A 25748-nucleotide genomic window follows, 5' to 3' on the forward strand; every position below is an offset into this window, starting at 1 on the left:
TCATCTTCTCCCTGTGAGGAGGCAGAGGAGAAGAGTCAGGACCACATGAGGTCAGAGGTCACTCAGTACAGCCAGAGGAGAAGAGTCAGGACCACATGAGGTCAGAGGTCAGTCACTACAGCCAGAGGAGAAGAGTCAGGACCACATGAGGTCAGAGGTCAGTCACTACAGCCAGAGGAGAAGAGTCAGGGCCACATGAGGTATGAGGTCACTCAGCACAGCCAGAGGAGAAGAGTCAGGACAACATGAGGTCAGAGGTCAGTCCATACAGCCAGAGGAGAAGAGTCAGGACAACATGAGGTCAGAGGTCACTCAGCATAGCCAGAGGAGAAGAATCAGGGCCACATGAGTTCAGAGAGTAAGGCAAGTCCTGAAGAGTCAGCTGAATGGGAAGAACAAGATCCGGGCAATCAACACCTACGCCCTGCCAGTGGTCAGATATCCTGCTGGGATAATAAGCTGGTGGGAGGAGGAGATGGAAGCCACTGATGTTAAGACAAAAAAGCTCCTTACCATGCATGGAGGGTTTCACCCCAAATCCAGCACCCTGAGACTGTACGCTAAGCAGAAGGAAGGAGGCCGAGGACTAGTGAGTCTCAGAACCACTGTCCTAGATGAAACAACGAAGATCAGGAAGATGGCCACAAAGGATGATGTGCTTAGTGAGTACCTCAGGCAGCAGAAAGAAGAGAAAGAAGAGGACGAAGAACAGGAACCATCATGGAAGGACAGGCCTCTGCACAGCATGTACCACCGGCAGATAGAAGAAGTGGCTGACATAGAGAAATCCTACCAATGGCTGGACAAGGCTGGACTGACAGACAGCACAGAGGCACTAATCATGGCAGCACAAGAGCAAACTCTAAGTACAAGATCAATAGAGATGCTCCTGAGACAATCCAGCACATAACAGCATGGTGCAAGATGCTAGCAGGCAGGGCATACATGGAACGCCATAACCAAGTGGCCGGCATAGTATACAGGAACATCTGTGCTGAGTATGACCTGGAAGTCCCGAGGTTAAAATGGGACACGCCCCCAAAGGTAGTTGAGAACAACAGAGCTAAGATCCTGTGGGACTTCCAGATACAGACAGACAAACTTGTGGTGGCTAACCAACCGGACATCGTAGTGGTGGACAAACAAAGGAAGAAGGTCGTAGTGATAGACGTTGCAATACCAAGTGACGGGAACATCAAGAAGAAGGAACACGAGAAGCTCGACAAATACCAAGGAGAGAGGAGCTGGAAAGGATGTGGAAGATGAAGGTAACAGTGGTCCCTGTGGTAATCGGAACACTCGGGGCAGTGACCCCCAAACTGGGAGAGTGGCTCCAGCAGATTCCTGGAATATAAACATATATAAACTTTTGTTTTCTTGTCATTTTTTGCCTCTAACTTTTGAGAAAAAGTTTGCAGTTTAAACATTAATAGTTTGGTTGATGAGACTGCATATGTAAATATGGAGTAAAACCACAGTATGTGTTAAGGTTGGGGATTTTTATTGATTTTCTGTATTTTATTTTTTTATATGCCTCTGTTTGTTTGATTTTTCGTTTCATTTTATAAATCCTGATTTCATATTTCCAAATAAAATATCTCTTTATTTAATTAAGTTCAGGCATTGATCAAGTGATCATTTTGATAAGGTTGCTTCAGGTTTATCCATGTTGTGTTATGTAAACATCACTTTGTTCTTTAAGGAAAATGACAATAAAACTGCAAGTTCATGCAGGACTTCGTTTGACATATTTTATGCAGTTATTGCTTTAGAAACTACACTAGATAGTGATCGCACTTCTTGTATTTTGCCTTAATAGGTTATTACTCAAAAACATTTCGATTTGTGTTTTGCAGCCCTGATTCCTGCTTATTACACAGAAACTACCACAGATATTTTCATTTAATAAGCCAGAGCATTAAGCATAATATTTACACTATTAAGCAAAGCAGAATGCTGGGAGCTTAAGGTATAATTAACTCAAGCCTTATAATATGGCAATGCTATCCCCTTATGCTAAAACATCAGCCAATATACTTTATAATAAAAATTGCTTATTGCTATCTGGTTACCACATTATTAAGCTACAATTGCTAAATGGTTTAGCCTCATGGCCATATCTTTGAATTCCACAGTATTACCCTCAATATTTGGGCCCTCACACAATTACATAATTACAATTACATAAATTTCAGTGGAATACTACTCAGTTGTAACCGCTGTTGGTACCATAATATTACATGGTATTAGCTGGTTGTGCTTTTGGTAATTGGATGTTAATAACTTTACACATTGTTACTCTTTGTTTCCAGCTTGTTACCCCATTATTACCACATTATTACCAAGCTGTAATAGAAAGTGCAAAATTCTGCAGGCAAACAACTTGCAAATGATCTCAGAGACACCTGAGAACATGAGTGTATTGTGGTGTTTACAAGAAACAATTTGATTTGCATTTTCTATGTATTTTTGAATGTCTGCTAAAGTGGGGTGGCGATCCAGGTCTTCCCCCTCGTTATCGGACTCACCTGGGAGAAAGGAGACACAGCTGTTTCTGGCTCATCTGGTCTCCTACTTAAGCTGGCTGGTGGCCGTTAGTCTTTGCAGGATCGTTGCCGTAAACAGTGCTGACAGCTCTCCTTCAGGTTTCCTGCTGCTTTTACTCACCATCTTGCTGATCTTATGCCCTCTTGTCTTTATACTCAGGTATCTGGAGAAAATAGTCAAGAACGTTTCAAATGGGATATGTGGATGTGAGCTCTGGACCACAGGACCATCACAGGAGAGTGTCAGAGTGGGTTTTCTTGTGAACTGGACTACACCCCAAGAGAAAAGAAGGCTTTCCTGTTTTTTCCCCTCGTCACCTGCACATTGTAAATAAACATTGTCAAATTCTAACCTTCTGCTTGTTTGAGTCCACTAGCTCCCATCCATGACAAAAACAACAGTGTACTGGGCAATTCTTGTGATTTCAGGATGTCATAATTTCACATTTCTACAGCTGTATCATGTGCAAAGGGTCTCAGATGCAGTGGAAGACATGTTTAATAAGAATTTGGTGGTGATTGCAGAAAATAACTTGATTTGCATTTTCTATGAATTTTTGAATATCTGCTGATGCAGCAGCAATTGTGGTCACATTGAGATTTACTTGAGGATTGTGTGAACAGGAACATTGGGTTCATTGTTGAAAACAGTTTGATTGGATCCTTTTCATGTAATTATAATCACGTACCTACATATGATTGTATCTAGGTATCATAATACATTTGACTTATCTAATAATTAGCTAATATTATTCAAATTTTGCATTAACATTTGAAACTTGTCTTCCCACAAATAAACTCTGAGCATGAATGTGGTGCCATGCTTGTAACAACCAGCTTATGATATTTTTGGTAATACATAAATATGCCTGTATAGCATTGCTTATGTTGCGTATCACTTTAGTTGTATAGAATATTTGCTGCAGCAATCTACACTGCAACAAAAAGGAGCAAAACATGTTTAATTCGCACCACCACTAAAACACAACGCGACACATGTGAAAGGGGACGAGACAAATGCTCATGCAAGCTTACTGGACCCCAAATCTGCATGAACGAGCACTTGTAAATAAATAAAAACACAAGAGTCACATGAAAACGGTCTCCAGCATTAAGCTGACATTTTAAAGCAATTTAAAAACAAATAATCATAAATACAATGGCGCCAGCGTGACCAGCCAAAATCCACACCAGCAAAGCAGCAGCTTTCCAGTGTGGAAAGGGTGTCAAGGTAAAATATCCTATCTATAATACCACGCTCCTGCTTTTAGTTACCTCCTCCAGTTTAAGGTCCCTGACATGTATGACAAACTTCTACAGATAAAACATAACCCTTAGGACTAAGCTCCATATTAACCTGAAAAAGGACAGTCTTCCCGTGGCCTACCTTAGCAAAAAGGGGTGCTAGGGCATCCAAATCAATCGCTCTCCAGGAAGAACAGGATGGCTGAATACCATACGAAGTTCTACCCACCCATGCATGCACGCACTGTACTAGGTTCAAACAGCTGCCCTCCTGAAAAAAGAAAACCCTGCCTACAAGGGGCGGCACATAGACCCAGTTTCCACCCCTCACAAGACCGTGCTCTGTGTTCTCTGACTGAGTCTCCGCCTACTACAGTTATTCTCCCAGCACAAACGGCACAGAGCTGCAGCTGCGTCTCCTCAACAACTTTTATTTTGGAACTATTTCTCAAAGTGTGAATAGATGTCAATAAAATACCACCAACCAACCCACCAGTGCTTGTTTTGTTAGTTTAACTTCTTTTATACCACTTAAAAGTAAAAGTAAACGCCAACTGTATGAACAGAGTCACAGTAACTGTTTCCTCTGTGTGTGACTGTGAGTCACAAACACCCGCTTCGAATGTTATCAGTCCATTCGAATCAGATGCATTTTACCCTGCAGAGTCAGAGTCTATCTGTGCTTCTGACAGTAACATGTGATCATGATGGATTACCTGAGAATAGGAGTAATAATCAGATAACATAACTGTCACACACGCTCAGATACACACACAAGCACACCGCACCATGCTCGTTCAGCAGCATTGCAGAGACCCATCCTGCTTGCTGTCCAAAAGGCAGAACGGTTAATTGTTATTCCCTGGAAAAGAAGGAGGAACTGACTGAAAGAAAATTTCCACAGTAATCCTGCTGAATGAGTCATACTGTAAGAATGCAATGATTGCCCAGTGACAGTGGCGGCTGGTGCTAAAAAACTGAGGGGGGCGCACACAAACAAACAAATGAAAAACAAACAAAACTAATCTTAAAAAATAGCACTATATGAACATGAATTTTGCCCTCCTTTCCTTCTGCCCTGCAAATTTCTCAATTACATTCTTGTTAAAGTCAGTCATCTCTGTGACTAGTCTTTTCTCCATTGACAACATGGCCAATGCATTCAGCCTGTCCTGAGTCATTGAGTTTCTCAGAAAAGTCTTGATTCTTTTCAGAGTTGAAAAGCACCTTTCAGCTTCTGCTGTGGTCATGGGTGTGGTGATGAGGATCTTCAAGAGCGTGACAGTTTCTGAAAAGACTTCTTCTAGATTGTTTTCCATAAACAGCTGGAGTAGGCCCACAGCACCACAACAGGCTTTGAACTCTTCCTTGCTGTAGATGAGAGTAAGCTCTGTCTTCAGCTTACCTCGTTGAGCACTGGATAGGCTTTTAAGGTGTTGCTCAGTGCATCTTCAGGAAATGCTGTGTTGTATTGTTCAAATCTGTCCCCCTGCAGGAGTGTGGCACTAACAAGGTGGTTTGTGAAAGAAAAGCGCTCCCTGGTGTGTCCCAGTATGATATCACAGACCTTAAGAGAGAAGGACAAACATGAAGATTATGATTTTATAATCACATTTTTCATTCTAAATATGAAATGTTATTTTGTCCTTTCTATTAAGTCATAGAAAGAAGGAACACATTTTATTTATAAACTTACTGATTTTAATAACATTTGCTGCCATTTTTTAAGGCTGTGTTATGAAATGTGTTACAGCATTTTTGTGGGACAAGATTATACAAAATTCAGTAACCAAATGTTTTATTCCCCATTACCCATAAACTTCAGTACAACTTAAATAATAAAATATCTTGCTGACAAACATTACATCAACATACCTACACAGCATAGACACAACTAAAGGTATTTCTAACTACAACGCACATCTTCCTAATATATTAAATAACACTACTATAAACCAGTGTAACAGTGATTTTCCACAACAACTCACCTCTGCAGCAATCCTTTCATGGTCTTCTACACTGAGTGTCCGACGCTTCTTCACTGGCTGACTACTACCTACACTGCTTTGTCCAACCATGGAGTGGAGAGAATTTCTGCCAAAGAGAAATACTTACAATATTATAATAATGAAGAAGAAGAAAAAAAAAATCAGCTATTTAAACAATTACCTGATCTTTTGAATGTCCTGCTGGAACTGTTGGATGCTCTCCTGGATACAGACTGAATCTATGACCTTCTTCTGGAGTTTGGCATAGAGAAGGTCCACATGAGGCATGATATGGTGGAAAAGTTGCAGAAAGAACTTAAAATCCTGATCCTCCAGTAGCATGGCAAATGCTCCAGCCTCTCTGACGGTAATGGGGTCAAAGTCACCAGAGTCTTGTATGCTTTGGAAACAGCGGATGAGGTCCTCTCTGTGCTCAAACACAGTATTGATGGCACGGCTGTGAAAGTTCCATCTGACATTGCTGGATGCTGGTAGTCTGTGGGCCACAACTTTATCAAGAACGCTTGTGCGCTTGGATGATCTGGAAAAAAAGCTGGAAAATCCACTAAGGTTAGAAAAAAAAATTCTAACTTTGGTTATGTGAGAAGTAGCCTGTTGCATTATTAGATTGAGCTGATGAGCATAGCAGTGGATGTAGTGGGCATTTGGGTACACATCTTGTATCTTTTTCTGAACACCTGCAGTGGCACCTCGCATCACGCTGGCTCCATCATATGCCTGACAGATTAGCTTAGCCTTTTGATCCTCAGGAAGAATAGTTGCAAGACGTTCTTTTAGGGCAATGTAGCAATGGAATCAGCTGTAGCCGACTGCAGAGGGATAAACTCAAAAAACCTTTCCTGCACAGTGTTTTTGGCATCGATATAGCGTAGTACAAGCACAAGCTGGCACTGCGTAGCAACATCCACAGTCTCGTCTGCCTGGCTTGAAAGAAAATCCCTGCTCTGTGCTTCTTTGATTATATGCTCCTTCAGAACAGAAAACATACAGTCCAGTAGCTCATTCTGCACAGTTTTCGAAGTTCCCTTAAACACAGTAGCATTCTCAAGGTGCTCTTTTAGTACTCCATCAAGAGAAGCAACAAAATCAACCAACCCACGAAAGATCCCGGGATTTTCAGAGCTCTTACTTTCGTCATGACCACGCAAGGCCAGCTCAAAGGCTCCACAAAACTTAACACAGTCTATTATTCTAGAAAGGATGTGCCGATTTTTTGTCACCTCTTCATTGTGCCTTCTAACAGCAATCCTGTAGCCTTCATCTAGCTGTTGAGCAATGCTAAGTTTCCCCCAAAAACTTAGCTTCATTGCATTGTCTAGGTGGCTGCGGCTGTTTTCGTGCCGTTTGCATTTTTCTGAAAGATGTTTTACGTCTCTTACCCCAGTTGTTGTCCACATTGCATCCGTGCCAGAACTTTGAAATAGCAAACACGGAAAGCAGTAAAAGGCATTGCTCACATCACATCCAGCTAGCCAACTCCGCTTGTCATAAGAAGAGCTGGAAAAAGCCCGCGTGTAGGATCATCCACGATCACTTGCCTGCTGCTGAATTTGTAAATTGGGACGATCCGGTCCAAGCTCCTTTATCCTGTTTTTTTCTTCAAGTGAACGCTTTGTAAAAGCATTTTTTTGTAAAGACAAAACAGAATTTTCTCTCATTTTGAAACTACTCCACTTTGCAAACGTAAACGTGAATCGACCTAACGAACTGCAGCTGCGCTAATGAGTCGAATCGGGGATTGTCCAATCACACAATGTTTTAAAAAAAATTAGCCAGTACTGACACTCTACCAGTAATGACACAACAGAATGGGTGTGTCCGGGACGCAGAGCACTGCGCCCTGTGGAAAACCTTAAATAACCAATTAAAAGTCAGCCTCAGATCACCTACTTGCCAAAAGTTGATGCGCCTACATACACTCTCATTAGAACGGCGCCCTGCACATAGGATAGGAAGTGTGCACAATGTGAGCAATTAAATAGAATTATGTATTTACTATTTTAATAAATTCTAACATGTCTATTGGACACACAGTATGAATAAATACATTTCTAAGTATTTTGCAGTTCAGAAATCATTTATTATCTAAACAACTTAAAGGGGGCGGCGCCCAAGCGCCCCCTACTGGCCAGCCGCCACTGCCCAGTGATTTGTTTTGTTTATTAAGGTTCTGTTACTGTTGAAAATTTTCTGCTGTGTCTGTTTTGAGTTTTAGTTCATTATTATTTCTGAATCCTTTTCTTATATTTCTAGTTATTTGCAGAGAAAGGAAGTAACAAAGAACAAATACTTTGGTTTTGTACTTAAGTAGATTTTTCAGGTATCTGTACTTTACTCGAGTATTTATTTTTCTGCCAACTTTTTACTTTTACTCCCTACATTGTTACACAAATATCTTTACTTTCTACTTCTTACATGTTCAAACATGCTTGTTACTTTATGTTTAACATCTGAGAGAAGTTTTTATTTCCCATCACAGTGCCTTCAAACATCAAACTGATCTGAGCCTAAATGGGTGAACAATAACACATACAAGCCACTCATATTGGTGTATCCATCACTGGGGCTTATTGCATGCAAAGAGATACAAAAAAGGCAAAACAATTGTGTTACACCCACAATAGGTCAGCTGCAAAAACAAAGAAGACTTTTATTCAGTAAAACCTTGTTTAAAAAATAAATCTTTACTTCACATCACTTAAATCAGGAGTAAGAATAAATTACGTACTTTGTTTCATGAATGCACCTACTTTGCTTACCACTTGACTGCCTGCTTTTGTGATTTTTGGACTTTGGTTTTGGACTTAGTTAGCAGTTAAAGCTTGTGACAGGTCTTCTCTTTAACTAAGGATGTTCTTCCTTCAACTACTGCAGTTTTTCCCTGTGTGAAACAAACAGGGTGGATGGAGCAGCTACAAAGTTCTCTTTTCTTCACTTACTGATCAGCTGGTTGATGAAGGACCTCCAGCTGTTTCCCAGTAAATGTTTAATGGAGGTTACAGGGGGAAAAGCTTCGTTTGGACACTAGAAAAACATTTCCTTCCGCTCCATCTGAGCTCACCGGCTCTGCCTCTTTGTGCTTGTGCAGACAGACTGCAGGTAAATCAGCTGACTGCTGCTGTTGAGTTATCAGTGTTTATGTTGAAAAACTGGGAGCTGTGTGAGCGCGATCTTGTAATGCTTTATATTCACAAGCATTCTCCTAAATAGGTTTCTACTGCAGGTCTATATTTAGTCACTAATCAGGGATTAAAGTATCAAAAATATTTTGACGCAAGTGCTAATAGCTGCGCTCGCTAACAAACTGTGGTTATAGCGATCCGTTCTGGGAGCTGAAGTAGAGAAAAAAATAACAGCTGATTCTCAGCACAGCGAGCACAACACACAAACACGCAGAGAGCGGTGGAGGCAGAAAAACATGTCAGCGATGATCGCTCAGTGTTAAAGGGAATCCGTCGCAGTGACGGAGAAATTTCAGAATCTGAGGATTTTTTTCTAACTCCTGATCCACTCCATTCCAGTAGGTGGTGGTAATGCAGCTCTAAGCTGGTTTGGTCAACCGCAAACCCACAAGAAGAAATTACAGGTCGACATTACATGCAAATATATAACAAAGTGCAATGAAACACAACTTGCGCACAAGTTATTGCACAATTAACCTAGTAAATGATATACTGTATGATCGACCACATGACAGTAGCACTAATGTGCACTAATAAGATGAGAACTTAATCTAGCTTAAAGCTGCAGTATGTAATTTTTCATTCAAAAAAAATTTGTTTTTTAGGTATTTGTTAAAATTGTCACCATGTGGTGACCCGACGGCAGCAGCTTTAAAGTGCAGAGCTGTTCTTGCTGCAGGGACTCTCTTTGTGAACCCTGTGGAAGATTTTAGCTGAAGAGGAAAACCCTCAGGAATGTAACTAATTATGGAGTTTCCTGATTTCATAAAAATCTGTTGACAAAAACCTGGGACAAACTTTAAGTGACCACAAATTTATAGTGAATGTTGCTAAAACCTTCAAGCTTTTAGTTTGACTTTGACTTTTCATTTTCTCTCATATTTCTGAGATATTTCATATTTTTAAAAGACTTTTAAACATCTTTCATCAAATCAAAATTATATCAAAATCTCGACTCAGTGCAGGTGGTGGGAGACAGAAGGACTCTGACCAAAATAACATCACTGATGGACAAGGTCTCCCATCCCATGCATGAAACTGTTGCTGAGCTGGAGAGCTCCTTCAGTGACAGACTGCTGCATCCTAAATGCACAAAGGAGCGTTACCGCAGATCCTTCCTCCCAGCAGCTGTAAGACTTTATAACCATCACTGCTCCCAACAAAAACCACAATAGCCTACACAATGTAGGATAATATATAATATACTGTAAATAGTCCGGCCTGTTAAGGTTCAACACACAGGCACATCATGTACATTGTATATAGTGTTATTATTAGTAGTATAAAGGTTAATATTGTTTGTTGATTTTATATATATTCTTTTCTTAATAGTGTGAATTATTATATCTTTATTTATATTTATAATAACTGCGGCTGCTGTTACACCCAAATTTCCCCTCTGTGGGACAATAAAGGCTGTTTCTTCTTCTTCTTCTTCTTCTAGATTCTTGTCTTGGGACAAATTATTTTGTGGGTGCCCGCATATCATAAAATCATATACATTACTAAATGAAAATCATAATTATGTGCCAAAATCTCTGAAAATAAACCTGGTTTAAACCATGGTTTATGAATTTTTACAATTAATGTGCAGCGGAATTTGCACTTTTTTGGTGGGACATGATTTTGCCAAAGTCTCAAGAATCAGAGGTTTACTGTTAATCTATTGGCATGATTTGTTCTTTCAATGGCCAAATATATGTTTACTAATACTACAGTATTTTCAGTTAATGATCATTCAGACTCAACATCCTAAACAATGAATCAAACCACAATAGTCTGCTAAAGCACAATGGGAACCTGAACCAATAATAACATAATGTTCTGTACCATATCAGTGTCCGGAGATGACTGTGGTATGAAGAACTGCGACACTGATGCCTGGCTTTTCTGCCCTCTGATGTTTCTGCAGTGTTGCTCTCCTGATTCATGCTGCCTTATATCAGACAGCCCGCCGTGTGCACTCAACATACTCGCCGACAGTTGTTACAGTCTGCCTTAAACTCAACTCCACTGACGCTGTTCAGCCGTGGACGTGCGTCACGTCTGTATCTTTGCACATGTTTTCATTTCTGGGGCCGTGGTGGCGTGTCGGTGTAGTAACAGACATTTTTAAAAGGCGCGGGTGTGTGACATCGCCAGCAGGCCACACCGGTCTGTGGCAGGCCAGGGGGGTTCTAAGAGGATCCACGAAAATTTTGCTGGCCTTAGTATTTTATTCTGTGCTTAATTGTTACATTTAGTGTTGATGTGTGTGTGTGTGTGTGTGTGTGACAGAGATGAGTGTTGGACATTTTTTAAAATACTGAACAAATCGCGTCTGGTATCGGTTCAACGTTTACTTGCCAAATAAAGGACGATTCTGTATTTTACGGGACGGGTGGCAGCCCTAGATGCAGCCCTACTACACACTAAAATATCTGGTATGACTATCTGTCTGCTGGCTAAAGGTCCGGCTGCTGTGTTTCCCAGAATGAGAGAGTTCACTCAGAGATGAGAAAGAGGAAGCAGAGAGGTTAGATTTAAAGGTTAGAACTACTCAGGGACATCTGACAAACTGGAAATTTAAAGCTTGCGTGTCCTCTTTTTTATTATATATTTGATCAGTATATGATGTGAAGTTGTGTTTTTTCATATTGTGAAACATCCTGTAAACAAACTGAGGAAAGTACTGCAGTTTAGTGCAGGATAAACAGGTTAGTTTGCTCTGCTGTATTTAAAATAAAGCTCTGTACTGCACTGGTGCAGAGCAGCTGTGGTGCTCACAGTGAGAGTATATAAGTTATATAAGTTATATCAGTGCAGAAGAGATGAGTTTGAATTTAATCTGATGATGCAGAGATTCATTCACTGAATTCAACCTTTATACCAGCTGCAAACTGTCAGTATAAAGATGGTATACTGTCAGTGTAGGGGTGGAAAGTAGATCGCTGATAGCTCAGAAACATATTCTTGGATCTTAAAATCAATTCATGCATCAAGCACAGTAAACCTCAGAGCCTGCAGCAGCCTGCAGCAGCCTGCAGCAGCTTACAGCAGCCTGCAGACAAAGAAAATATTCTGGAGAAAACTGTTATTCTTTTCCACATGCAAAGCCAGTCCAACCAGTTTCCCGACCTGCTGAATTCTGCTGTAACTCCTGATAATCTCAGTCTCAGACACAGAGAATAGAGTCTTTTTTTTTATGTCCGTTTTATTGTTTGTGTCCCACATAACAGATTCAAGCCGAGCACATTCATTAGAATTTAGTTTGAAATAAAGTTTTTATTCTCATGTTGTAATATTGTTTTATTATTAGAAATGTCCCCCAAAGAGCTACTTTCTTACTTTGAGTTGAAGAGGAGTGAGTTTTATGAAGCTTCAAATATAATTATGACATGCCTTTGCTTTTTATTATTTTCACATTTATTTGCCTGACAAGCTTTGCCTTAGAGTATAAAATAAACAAAATATTATCTTTAACAACAGAGAAGCACATAATGTTTGGTGCCAACCAAGAACAGTGTGTTCATTGTGGATATGTCTTTATAAATAAAGAGATCCCAGGACTCTCTGACGGGGGGTGGCGATGATCAGTCACAGACGCAGAGGAGACAACAAGGAGACCAAATAGGAAATAAGGAGAAACCCCGAGGCCATCCGAGGAGCAGCTGCTGGGATCCTTTTTATCGCACATTTTTGCATTACACATGATGTAACAGGGCTGATAAACTCTGAGTATATGAGATCTGCATAAAGCTGATTTAAGATTGGGTTGATTGAGCACCAGGGTGGCTCCTTGGAGGAGCAGGTGACCATGTATACACATGCCCGTGGTGTTTTCATCAACATGTGGCCTTTCATATGTTTCTTTCTCTCTCTCTCTCTCTCTCTCTCTCTCTCTCTCTCTCTCTCTCTCTCTCTCTCTCTCCCCACTTCCTGTCTCTCTTCCCTGTGCTCTAAGAAAGGCCAAGAATATCTTTTAAAAAAAAGGTTGTGCTGATTTAACTGAAATGTGCTATTTGCTGTCGATCTGTAACTAAGTAGGACCGTTTCAAATTTCAAATGTTGAGGCAAGAGGTGCATGTGTGAGTTACAGTTGAAACGTCTTAGCTAACTGCTTTAACTCAGAGTGAGTCTGGCTGCCTCATAGGGCCTCATAGGCTGCGTGTGCACAGACTGCACGTAAAACAGCTGCTGCTGTTGCTGAAACACTGTGAACATAATTTTTTAATGCTTTTTATCTTGACACTTCTGTCTTCACACTGTTGGATATATTCTGAACCAAATAAGGCGCATGTGTGATGCAATCACGTAAATGCGTCCTTAATGGAATCAATATGCAGACTAACGATTCCAAGGAACTGAATTACTGGGAACTGGTTCTCTGCAAGAACCAGTTCTCTGTTCCCATCCCTACTCCCTCAGCTCAGACACAGCTCCACCTCAAGTGTCACAGGTGTGTTTGAGCAACCTTTGGCCCACACTGTAACCCATGTTAGACCCAACTCATGGCTCAGCTGAGATGAAGATGAAGTGAACAGACACACTTCATAATCTGGTCAATAACACCAGCAGTGAGCGTCAAACTGTGCAGCAGAGCCTTGTAGGTAACAGCTTACAATGCTGCTCTGTTCTGCAAAGATTGTCACACTTTTTCAGATGAGATACGATGATCAATAGATGCAGACTCACGTGTGACAAATCACAGCACACTGTGATACACAGAATCAAGAGGTCTATATGCAAATATGATCATGTGGACTGCATGATAACTTTATGATTAGTGAATGAGAAACAGGAATTTTGTCACTGAGTCGTGTCCTGTAATACTCTGTACTAACTGTACAATATAAATGAACCTCAATGAAACTGTTGTGATTTGGTGTTAAATAAATACAATTGAATTGAATTAATACTCTCACAAATATAAATAAGTCATGTCTTTGAATGTGTTCATATTTATTAAATGACTGATTCTGATTGGCTGCATTTGAATTAAAGGAAAATCTGATGATCACATCAACATGATCCACTGAGACTGAGCTTCTTTAGAACAATGACTCCAGCTTTGCTGCAATATACCTGCAGCTGTGACAGACTTTACTCCACTTAAGTATTTATTATTGAAATCTTTCTTCTTTTACACAGCAGAACTGTGAGATAATGTACTGTAGGAGCAGGGAAAACTTCATGTTATTAAGTGTGACAGTGTGGCATTAATACATTAATACTGAGTGTGGATGGTCTCGAATAGTGTGGGATAAAGGTGATAGTAAATGATGAAACTCTGTGTTACTCTGACACTGTTTAATGTGCTGCAGAATAAACTTTTATTAATGATTTTTTTTTTAAATCCCAATTTAATTGATGAAGCTGCTTTGAACACTATCCGATGTTGTTAAAGTCCCAACTCCTTGTTTTTGGTTTCTATAAAACAGGTTCTTCATTCCGTGTAAAAGTGTGCGTGTGTGCGTGCGTGTGTGCGTGTGTGTGTGTGTGTGTGTGTGTGTGTGTGTGTGTGTGTGTGTGTGTGTGTGTGTGTGTGTGTGTTCAAGTTCCCACATGTTGTTTCCTCGGCTGTTTCACAGGAACAGGGCCTGAATGCCAATCACAGCTCCTGTTGGTCACACAGTGAGAGGAGGTGTACTCACAGCTGTTGGATACAGAGTTAGAACATGTTCCAACACAAACACCAGGAAGAAAGGGAAAATATTCATTCCCAAGAAAACTGAACATGTTCCCTCATGTCATTCACAGCTTACTGATCTGCATTCCATTTGGATGTGTGGGTGTGTTTCAGTTACATTTCCCACCAATAATCTTTGTTATGTTCCTTCTATCAGGTAACTTTCTGATGATGATCTGAGTTAAAAACAATTAAAGAACAGAATAAATGTTTGGATTCCATAAATACAAGAGCACCCTCAAAGTGTTGACCCCTGACCTCTTGAGGGCCCTCAGCTCAAAAAGCTGCAGTGAAGCTTCTGTTAATCACTTTCAGTCACATGTGCTCTGACTCAGGTACTCTGCAGTAATTATGATTATTGGCACATTAAAAATTGCATTATTGACACTTGGAAATAAAAGTGAGCTCTAGATATTTTCTCATAGTTTAAACATTTGAATGATAATGAGGTCAGCACTTTAGCTCATTCACTGCAGGAAATCCTGTGAGCTTCCTCACTGAAAACATGGAGACATGATTTTTATCAGTCCACAGAAAATATTTCATCAATGTTTTTATATTAAAGTCTGTTGGATTAATGTTGATCCTCTATCATGAGTTACTACTGAGGAAAATATCTGTTTATTTGGGAAAACAAGAGGAGCTGCGCCTTCATGTTAAATCTAAATAAGAGCTCCAAGAGCAGAATATGAGGTCAGTGTATGAGTAGAAAATAAGATGGGTGGAACAATGAGCATCCATCAGCACAGGATAACACAGTTAAACTGCAGGGAGATCAGTCTGTCCAGTTAGGAAGCAGAAACCATTGTGAATCAGTTTCTCCTGCTTTGGTGTTTTAACAGGTGGTGGCCACAGACCGTTGCTCTCTCCTCATCCCTGACTTCAGTAATTCAGATTTTTGCTGGTGTCACTGCTGGTATCATGAGGAGGTACCTGCAGCCCAGTCAGGTTGTAGAAGTCCCAGCACAGTCTGAGGAGTGTGAAGGAGATACCAGGAGAGGATCACGACGGTAGAAAGGCCTCAGCCAAGGAGCAGGGCCAGTATCTACTCCTCTGTGTGGGGAGGAACTGGAGGAGCACTGCCAGAGAGCTACAGAATGACCTCCAGTGGGGTCCTGACATCCACATTTCTGAAACGTGGACGTCAGGACCCCACTGGAGGAACTGGAGGAGCACTAGCTTCCCCTGGAAAAGTCATAGCACCTGCAAGAAAATAGCTTGTCTCTGTGTGTTGAGAACTGAAAGAACAAATGATCCTTCATAGCAACCTCAGTAAAATGCTTAGCCCCCTTAGCACCTGCAGAAAAATATTGCTGGAGCCGCCACTGTCCATGAGGGAGGAATGAAGTCAAGAGATCCTTCAGTGCAGTGATTCCCAGTGTGGTCTGGGTCCCCCTGGTGGGCAGCTCAGGTACTGCAGGTATTTATTTATATAAAAAGTGAATTAAAACAGGTAATAGGAGCTGGTTAGTTTGTAATTTTACTCATTTCTTTGACCTAAATTTGCAGCTCTTATATTCAAGTTTGTGTCCCAGTGGTGAGTGGGTCACATGTTGACATCAGCACTTTACATATGACTGGGTAACATTAATGATTTACAGTCAACAGCCTGTTGTTTATTTATTTATTTATTTTTAAATAAAGATTTCAAATAAATCCATTCTTTTCTGTGAGTGAAGATTTAAGGTTGGGATTTCTGGTGAAATCTGGTGAATTCTCGTGATTTTGGGATTAACTGCTTTAGTGGGATCTTTGATCACAGACTGTGACCCTGCAGCCTGATTAGCATTTACCCAAGAACACCAGATCTGGCAGGTCCACCACTGGTGCCCCGTTCTCTTCACAGATGAGAGCGAGTTAGCTGGTGACACAGATGTGAAAGAATCAACCATATCATTGAGATTATCCACAGATCTTCTAGTATCTTAAAGAACAAGGAGAAACTTACAGTTCAGATGTTTCAGTATCAATCCGCAGTTGAGGATGAATACAAAGGAAATGTGGTTACATAACTGTAAAAAAAAAAAAGAGTTCAGACTCTGCTACAGGCTTCATTTGCGGGCTCCAGCACTTAAAGACTAAACCCCTGATGATTGAAACTGAGGCCATTGGCTGGTCCCAGGTCTGAGTTAAAGTGTGATGGAGTAAAGTAGTGTTAAAGTACTTAATTACACACAGCAGTCTGAAAGGCTGATGAAAGAACTGTTACTGTAAACTTTGGCACCACCTCATATTTGCCCCAAGTAATTATGATGGGAAAGCACCTCAGGTCATGTGACCTGCAAGAAGCTGCAGCAAGTATGTGCATGAGTGTTTCTGCCTGGCTTTTTAACAGGCTGAGCAGCAGGGGCAGTGCTGAAGCCCATCTGTGGGCTCAGTGCTGCTGAAGGCCAGTGCTGCACGCTGTCCTTGGTGCTGAAACTTCTGAACTGAACAAAGACCTCCAGATGATGGTCTGCCCCCCTCTGTGCGGACAGCTTCTCTCCTGATCCTGTAAAAACAGAACTGAGCAGCAGCCCTGTGTCTGTGGTCATCAGTAAAATACCTGCAGGGTGCTGGGAGGCACGTGGACCCCCTCACACTGTGGTTTCATCACAAGTCATCACTCATCAAGAGCACAAAGGTAACATGAAGAGATGTCTGAACTAAAATGTGTGTTCCACACTTTTTAGTTCAGACATCTCTTCTCTGTATTATTGTAGGGTCTTTACCCACAACACAAAGCGCCTTGAGGTGACTGTTTGTTGTGATTTGGCGCTATATAAATAAAATTTTATTGAATTGACTTTCCGTTTAAAGCAGACTCGCAGGAACTGGTTTGTTACTTATTAATAGTATTCTGTATTCTGGATGGAGGGACTCATGTTACTTTCCCAAAACCGAGGTGCCGGTGCTCGTGTCAGTGCTGGTGTCGGTTCCAATAAACTGGCGAAATGCTTAAGAACGGGCCTGCGTTTCCACTGTGGTTTATGAACTGCTCCTTTACGTATGAGTGTGGGCGGGTCCTCGTCTGGACATGGAAGCCGAAGCGCACCAACGTGGGAGAACACGCTCCCCTTTCTGTGCTGCAAATACGTTTTAGGGTCCAAACCAAACTACTGCAGCATCTGTGTGCAGCACAGAGGGAAACACAGACAGAGATTAGAGCAAGATGACAAGTACGCACTTTGTGTCCTTTTATCTGTGATATGAACTGATACAAAGCAGCAAGTTCAGCCTTAGAGCCCAACCTAATTCACAGCCGTGAAAATCGCTTCGCTTTTCATGTAATACACATGTAATATGGTAGAAAACTTGATGTTGAGACGGCAGAGTCACGCCCTTCTGCCGCTTTCGTCACACGTTCTTGGTTTGAGACCAGGTAGCTTGTGGGGCCAGAGTTGAACCCGCTTTTCGGCCGAGCACCGAGCGTGTTCATGGTGGAAAAAACGCTGAATGATTCAAATACTGACACCAGCACCGGCACCCCGTCGGTGGAAAAGTGGCCTCAGAGACCACTGATCTCTCTGTAGCTCCTCTCTCTGATTGGCTGCTGCTCTCTGTTGTACTCTGACCTCTGACCTCTCTGCTCTGTGTTGGTTCCTCTTCCGGAAAAATAAAAGAGCTGAGTGTGTCTGTCACTGTCACTCTGCCACATCAAGCTCGAAATAGGAGCAAGGATCACAGCTTAGAGGTCTGATCCAGAACAGCAGCACCCAGCTGTGAAGAACCAGGTGGATGTGCTGCACAGACAGAGGAGGGTGGAGATGGATGCTGACACTGGAACATACGAGGTTTGTGTTTTCATGAGAAGAAAGAACCAGATTATTTTTCATGTGCTGGAGAGAATGCAGTCTTCCTAAACAGGAGACATAATGAGCAGAGACAATGCTGCTGACCTCCTGATCAAACAGGAAGCAGGTCTGACATGTTCACTGCAGACTGACAGCAGCTGCACTCAGTTTGTGTTTGAATAGTTGGTCTGTTCAGTAACTTCCACATAAATATGTGTGTAGTGCTTTAACCAGTGTGCTTAACTCCAGTGTCCTGTGATTGGCTGCTGTGCAGGTGAAGCTCTCTGCTCTGTGTTGTTTCCTCTTTCAGAAAATCATCACAGCTGAATGAGGACAGAACATCACTCGGTCATGCTGAGCTTGAAATAAGAACCTCACAGGTATAAGGTGGAGCAGAGCTGACCTGGGATCAGATTATATCTTTGTGCATCACCATGAGCGGCTTGAAGTTATTAAAGATTTTGGGAGTTCAGGGAGATCAGACTTTTTTGTTCTTTGTTCTAAAATAAATTGCTCAGGGGTTCCTGGTGTTAAGCCCCTCCATAAATCAGGACAAAAGCGCAGACAACAGTGGTAAGGTTTAGTCAGTCTGTTATTGATAACAGGCAGTTTTTTTGCCACAGAAAAGGAGGCTGAGGCTGGATTTTCACACACTCGTCTTCTCTTCGCTTTCCCACTCCTCTGTGTGAGCGTTTCTGACTCAGTGGTTCTGGGGATGCTGCTTGTTAGCTGGAGGAAAATGGTCAGTCGATGTGGAAAGAAAACAGACTGAGTTTGTGAAGGTTTGGTTATAAGGGGCCACACTGTGACTACCACTAGCAATGAGACAATCTGGTGTTGAAGAAAGCTTCTGTCTTTTAAAGCCGGCATCTCCCACAGGTTGAGGATGAGGTACAGCAGGTGTGTGGGCGGAATCCACTCCTCGGAGCCACCTATGGAGGCACGGTCACTGAGCCTAAACACACCCACACACACACATAAAGAGAGGAGGGAGGAGAAGGAGTGTGCCAGCCAGGAGGCTGTGACACCTGGACTTTAGGTTAAAGTCAAACTGAAAAACATCCCAAACACATAAAAGTCACATTGAAACCAACAGTAAAACTGGAGATTACAGTTTGCATTTGTTTGACAGCTGACATTCAAACCATGTGAGAGAAATCCAGAAAGCTTTATTAAAGTAAGAAAACTTTGTTTCATCATCACTCTGGTAGGTTTTAACAATAAAATGTAATAAAACTGAGTAGAAAAAAAGGAGAACAGCTAGTGCACATCATCATGCATCAGCAATAAGTACAGTAATCTGCAGCTCTGCTGTAATACAGCAGTGTGACCACTAGATGGCGCAGACTTCAAACAATGAATCTATCACTCTAATGTGAGTCTTATGTTCATGAGTTTGTAGTTTATCAGAAAGAAAAACTCCTCAGCTCTTTTCACTGTAAACCTCTGAGTAAGACACTATAAACACCTTCAACATTTAAACAATAATCACCTCCTAAATAACCACATAAACATAATTATTCTCACATTTTATTCACTGAGAATTGAAAAACAGATTCATTAATATCAAAAATTGCTGCCATGTTGTTTAGTGCCACAGTGACAGAAACAAACTACAGTGAAGTTTGTTGCCACCGAATGAAATTGAGGTCAAGGGTTAATTGGTCCTCCTCACATTATGATCTCTGCTGCAGGACCAAGAACAGGATCCAACAAACATGAACACAACATGAACGAGCGGTGCCGTTCTCACAAACATGTCACTGTCCAAACTCACCATAGGTCCATGCCCATAATATTCATTTGACCTTTAAACTGAGGATCAAACAGCTCTCAGATTTTTTGTAGATGCATCCGAGGTGATATTGTTCTTGACTTATCGTGGTCACAAAATTTTTCAGAAAAACTTGAACTCTGACCTTCACCCAATTATGGCAAAAATTTAGCAAGGTGATCCAGGGGTCATAGGCCATCATTCATGCAAATTAGGTACAAATCAAACATATACTTCTGCTGTAATATTGTTAACACACACACCAAAAACCGAACCACCAAAAAATACCTCGTTCCCCCTCCAGGGGGCAAAGTAACAACAGCGAATGTGCTCCTGAAACTGCAGCAGAGATCAGATACAATCTACAGAGAACATTTAACATTATATTGTGTATTGCAGTGATTCATATTGTATGTTGTATTTGTAGTATTTTGAGAATTTGAGATTCTGTGGACGTGTTTCCATTTGCGTGTTTGTTCTTTGACTCTTGTTCAGCAGGATTACAGAGGAGAGAAAGGATCAGGTTTAATAAAAAAATATCTTTTAATCTATGCATGCAAAATCTGACATTCAAAAAGAACTTAAAACAAGTAAAAGTAAAATGTCACAAATAAAAAAACAGAACACAGCTTATTGTAAGGATTTTGATTCAATTTCCCACTGAGCCAAGTTCAGCTAGATCCTGATAGCACACAAAATAATGAACATTATTGTTGGGTCCTCACCTCACAGTATAAAGTGCACTGAGATGACTGTTGTCATTTGGTGCTTTATAAATAAAACTGAATTTAACATTTTGTAATGAAATAATTCACCTAACATAGAATATTATTATTATTATCACTATTAGTACTTCTTCTACTACATTAGTAAGAAGAAGAAGGAACAGCCTTCAGTGTCCAGCACAGGGGAAATTCAGGTGTAACAGCAGCCGCAGATGTAAAAATTTACATTGTTGAAAATATGTTAAAAAAAATAAGATTAGCAATAATAATAATAAATACTGTAAAGGAATATAACTTCAAAATGTACATGATGTGCCTGTGTGGTACCTTGAACAGGACAGACTATTTACAATATACTATATATTACCATAGAATATGTACATTCTGTTGATTGTGGTTTTGTTGGGAGCACTGATGGTTAACCAGCCTTACAGCTGCTGGGAGGAAGGATCTGCAATAACGCTCCTTTGTGCATTTAGTATAGTAGTATTGTCTTCATATCATATTTACTGACTACAGTTTGTTCTTGATGATGAAGTCTTGACAACTTCTAGTTCTCTGATTTAAAAAAAGACTTAAAGGAAGTCAAGACGACCTCTCTCATATAAACAGAGATTTATATATAAACACATTATAAAGAGAAACATGATGAAATGAAGCATTTTAACCACCAGAAGTCAAACTAACAGCTGGTGGGAGAACCAGAGATCAATGACAAACTGAACTCCTTCTTAAAGGTTCCACACAAACTCCCACTGAGCAGTTCACCTGTGAAGCTTTGTTCAGGGGGGTGAAGTCCTCAGGTGGAGCTGGTGGATGCAGCTTCTAATGAAGCAGCAGGAGGAGGCACAGAGGAGGAAGTCCTCAGCACTCAGACTGAGACAGGAGCACCATTTACACTGATATTAATGATTACTGCAGGAGTCTCAGCCACAGATTAATATGAACATCATTTAAGACAAAATCACTTACTTAATATTAAAAATAACACAGGAGGATTTTTGGTTCTGTGAATCTATGATGCTTTACAGCTGCACAGAAGTTTGGTCTCTTTTCTTTCTTTCTCAGCACAGACCAAAGTAAAGCACACAGCCCCAGAGCTAATAATGATACTGCTGCTGCTGTCACACCTGGCACTCTTCCTCCCTCCTCCTCCTCCTCCTCCTCGTCCTCCTCCTCCTCCTTCCTCCCTCCTCCCTCCTCCTCCTCCTCCTCCTGTCTCTTCTTGTGGGGTTAAAGTTGGTCTCTGAGGTTGGAGCTGATCAGCAGCTGCTGCAAAAATAAAATATTTACTGACATTTGTTTGTGTGCAGAAATGAAATGAGGAGCATCAGGATGTCTGACATGTGCAGCACATAGTTTAACAGAGCAGCAAATATAAAAGTGATGATTGATTTTTAATAAAAGGAGCTGACTTCACCTGGCACCTGTATGGGCCTGAGTCATCAGTCCTGAGTCTGGACAGCTGAAGTCTGATTCGTCCTTCTCTGAGGGCGTCTTTGTCACTCTGGACTCGCCCTGAAAACTTCTCATCCTGAGACTCTGAGACCTCAGCACCATCATGTACACGATACAGGAGGAAGAGTCCATCATCAGTTATCAGGTCACAGTAGATGTTCAGATATTTGTAGGATCTGTCAGTCTCTGCTGTGAAGGTCCACTCCAGTGATGCTGTGGTTCTCCTGGGCCTGATAGGAGGTCTGTGTCACATTCACTACAAATGATCCTGCTGAGGACACACAGAGGGAGAGAGGAGCAGACACACACTGAGAACTGGATCAAACCTGTGGCTCACTTTGATTTGGAGCTCATAAAGTGAAGCTGTGAACCAACCAGAGACACACGAGGTGAGGACGAAGAGCAGCAGGAGCCTGCAGATCATCTTCTCCCTGTGAGGAGGCAGAGGAGAAGAGTCAGGACCACAGGAGGTCATAGGTCACTCAGTACAGCCAGAGGAGAAGAGTCAGGACCACAGGAGGTCAGAGGTCACTCAGTACAGTAAATCTGCAGTAAAGTGATTCCTGCCTCCTTCAGAGGTTCTGTAGAACAAACTGTTTCATGAACTGATGCTCAGGTTCAGGTTACTTTAGTCATTCCTGTGGACAGATTTACTCTGCAGCATTAACTCCTCCATCAGACACACAACACACAAACAAATAAGCACAAACACTGAAAAATAAAATAAATTAATGATAAATAGAGAATCTCCACATTATCAAAGCTTTGATTGTTTTTCCTCTGGTTTCCTCTCGCAGTCCAAAGACATGCAGTTACTGGGCTGAGGTTAATTGGTCACTCTAAATTGCCCGTAGGTGGGAGTGTGAATGGTTGTCTGTCTCCCTGTGTGAGCCCTGTGACAGGCTGGCGACCTGTACAGGTGCACCCTGCCTCTCACCACAGCCACCCACAAAACTTTGTTCAGAAGGAAGAAACTGAAAGTCACTCTGCAAAGGTGGAGAGTCATCAAGTCAAAATGAAGCAACCAAGAAAATCATTTCCAAATAATCAAAGAATAATAATTTATATATTTTTAAATCACATCTATAAATTACAGATGATCGATTCTCACATTCTTTCTTGACTTGAAACGACGTTTCAACACTGCATAAATGTTGTGATCAGGCTCTAACAGAAACACACAGTCATGATGAGTGAGGCCTTTTTATCTCACATCATTTCCACCCTCTGACCACAGCTCATATGAAACTGCTAGACTAAATAATGGCACACTGATATATATTATGTGTTGTTGTGCATCAGCTTAATTTTAAGACCTGCTAATCACCATTTTTTTTAATTGTCAAGTTGTTTTTTTTTTTCTGTGTACTGACTTCACTTTGGTGGAGTGAAAAATGATACAGGAAGATTTTTGTCTGAATGTTTTCACAATGTGAGCTCCAACCTGTGGGCCTGCTGTGACTCTGTGACCCACTGGGTGTGGCTTCCTCTCTCCAGTCTCAGGTGCCACCCCCTTTGGTGCAGCAGACTCAGGCCATAACTGCTGATTGATGTCAATTATTTATGCAGGAATCTGTTCAGCTGTCATCTAAAGCAGCTGTGTGTGTGTCTGTGTGTGTGCTGGTGGAGACCAGGATTTCATTATTTCTGGATACAAAAGAAGATTTCCAGACAAAAACATCAGCTTTGCTTTCATGTTCCAGTGATTTATAATCTGATCTAAGATCAGCCTTCACCAGAGGTGGGAAGTAACGAAGTACAAATACTTCGTTACTGTACTTAAGTAGATTTTTCAGGTATCTGTACTTTACTTAAGTATTTATTTTTCTGACTACTTTTTACTTTTACTCCCTACATTTTTACACAAGTATCTGTACTTTCTACTTCTTACATTTTCAAACAGAAACGTTACTTTTTAACACGTCAGAAGAAGTTTGCATTTCCGGTCAGTGCGCCGTCAAACATCAAACGATCTGAGCCTAAACGGAGGAATAATAACACATTAGAGACAATCGTACTGCGTATCCTCCATCATCGGGGCTTATCTCGTACAAAGGGATTAAATACGCAAACCCATATAATTAATGTATCATTTATAGCGCTATAATCGGGCCGGACCGAGTCCGTAAGTTGCGCTGCGGCACATAAGCAGCTTAGCTAGCGCTACTGAAGAGGAGCGAGCATGAAGGGAGTAACGTGTGTCAGGTAAATGCAACGTTTCTAAATGCTCAACAAATATCAGCAAACACACAAAGTGTGTGCAGTTTGTCACACAGTGTGTCTGCTAGCTAAAAGAAGAGCTGCTGTATTTCAGGGAGAGAAAAGAGAGAGAAGTTCACTCAGAGATGGAGAAAGAGGACAGGAGAGGAAGAAGAGAGGTTAGAATTAAAGGTAAGGACTGGAAAATAAACTGAAGTATGCTGACTTTGTGTAATTCAAAGATTGTATGAAAATACTGCAGTTTAGTGTGTAATAAATAGGTTATCTTGTTGTACTGTATTTACAGTAAAGCTCTGTGTTGGACTGGAGCACAGTGTTTGTGTTCATGGTCAGAGTTACAGGTTACATCAGTGCAGCAGAGATGAGTTTGAATCAAAGCTGCTGATGCTGAGATCACTGAATCCAACATTTCTACAGCCTGTATGCTGTCAGTGTAGGGGATGGAGATCAGCAGATAGCTGTGAAATACTGGGTTACATCTTTGTGAGTTCAGTTCATCCACACAGAGCAGTAAACCTCAGAGCATTAGCATTAGCAGGCTAACGAGCATTAGCAGGCTAATGCTAATTAGCTAAGGCTAATGGGGATTAGCAGGCTGATGCTACCACCACAATAAGATGGCAATTCATGGGGGGGCACATTATTGGTGCAGGCCAAGGTCACATTAAAAGTGAAAAACAAGCAGTGTTTGATAACCGTCTTCACTGTGTTCCATGGTATATCTAACACACGTTTTTATACTGTTCTCTACACACCACAGCATCCTGCCATGTTGACCCAACCAGCCCGTTACTGTCCCGGTCCACCCCTGCTGAGATTTAAAAGACATGTCTCACCACTGCTGTGTTGTGATAATGATATAGGACGTTTCCATAGGAAGCTATCACCTGCTTCAACAAGCAAACGGTGAACGCCGCCGCTTGGTGGAGAAAGCGGGTTGGGTGATACCAAGTCTTTGTGGGGAGAGGGGGGTTAAATTATCAAATGATTAAACATGCTAGTATTTGACCCCAAACTGATAATGAATAAAGAAAATTAACATGTTATACATGTAAGATGTTTTATTATGTGACTTTATTGGGGGGATTATAGTGATTGAATCAGATTACTGGGGTGGTCATAATCCCCCTATTCCCCCCGCAAATTAC

General features: G+C 41.3%; 1 long non-coding RNA gene across 1 annotated transcript; it reads right to left on the reverse strand.

The window, feature by feature from the left end:
* Nucleotides 1-22345: 22345 nt before the first annotated feature.
* Nucleotides 22346-25536, reverse strand: LOC115778049 (uncharacterized). The gene is made up of 3 exons (XR_004019744.1): nt 25437-25536; nt 22756-22811; nt 22346-22651 (listed from the first exon to the last, which is right to left on the reverse strand). It is a non-coding gene; the product is annotated as an uncharacterized LOC115778049 (long non-coding RNA).
* Nucleotides 25537-25748: the final 212 nt, after the last annotated feature.

The sequence above is a fragment of the Archocentrus centrarchus genome, unplaced genomic scaffold (assembly GCF_007364275.1).
Source record: "Archocentrus centrarchus isolate MPI-CPG fArcCen1 unplaced genomic scaffold, fArcCen1 scaffold_98_ctg1, whole genome shotgun sequence".
Classification (NCBI taxonomy): domain Eukaryota; kingdom Metazoa; phylum Chordata; class Actinopteri; order Cichliformes; family Cichlidae; genus Archocentrus; species Archocentrus centrarchus.